This window comes from Octodon degus, unplaced genomic scaffold (assembly GCF_000260255.1).
Source record: "Octodon degus isolate 3935 unplaced genomic scaffold, OctDeg1.0 scaffold00011, whole genome shotgun sequence".
Taxonomy (NCBI): domain Eukaryota; kingdom Metazoa; phylum Chordata; class Mammalia; order Rodentia; family Octodontidae; genus Octodon; species Octodon degus.
The window spans coordinates 9,577,573-9,578,777 of NW_004524587.1; positions in this window are offsets into that span (position 1 = coordinate 9,577,573).

Consider the following 1,205-nt stretch of genomic DNA (forward strand, 5'->3'; position numbering starts at 1 on the left):
GGGCCCTCCTCCTGTCCCTCAGACAGGAGCTTTCTTTCCCTTAATATATTCTGCTCATAACAACAACAACAACAACAACAACAAGACCCCTTCAGCCCAGTTCTTTCCTGTCCTGGAGTATTTTCCTTCCTAGAACCCACATCCAGAGCTCAGTATGGGACAGAGTGGACTTCTGGCCAGCTCTACCAGGCCTAAAGGAGTGTTCAGCATTCCAAATATGAATTGTGAATACAGTCACAGGATTGACAGAACCATGGTAACATGGGGATGAATAATGAATAGGAAGGTGGATTAAGTTTTCATTCATAAAATTTTACCAGATTGTTCTCTCTTTCCACATTTTTCAGTGAGAATAATTATGACCAGAAGGCACTGTCGGTGTACTAAAAGGCCAGCATGGCTGCTTCCTTCTGTGATAAGCTTCTGACCACCCTCGCATCCCTGACCACAGCAAGCCTATGTGCGCACTCGATGTCTTCCAATGTCCCTTCAGCGTGTTCTGCCTAATCACCACCACAACACATCTATGTTCTTTTCAGTAGCACATGGTACTTTCTCCAAAAACGAATACATACTAGCTAACAAATCATGCTTAAGTAAATGTAGAAGAATTGAAAATATCCCAAGCATATTGTTGGGGCCTGCCCTTGGCTCAGTTGTTTAAGCGCCTCGCACGCAAAGGCAGTCAGGAGCAGAATACCATGGTCCGATCCCCAGCTCCACCTGCCTTCCCAGACCTGCCCTTCACACAGCCTGAGACATCAAAAAAACAAAAAAGCAAAAAACAAGCATATTGTCAGATCATAGTACAATGAAACTAGAAATCAATAGTGAAAGAAACCACCAAAATTATACAAACATATGCTACTTGCTCTTAGTTCAATGAGAAGAAAGATTTGTACTAATAGTGTTTAGGCAAGATCAAGTCTGCATCTTGGGCCGGGGAGATGGCTCAGTAGAATAAGTGCTTCCCTTGCAAGCGCAAGGGTCTGAGTTCAATCCCCAGTTACACCAAAAAAAAACCCAAAAAAACCCCCCAAAAAACAACAGTCTCATATCCATTAAATAAACAGAATTTAAAAAAAGGTCTGCATCTTGTACTATGAATACTACGAAGGCAACAATATGCAATGTATTAATTATTGTAACTGTCCTACTAACCTGTTTTGAAACTGTCTCATTGTTATTTCTTTCTCAATAAAATT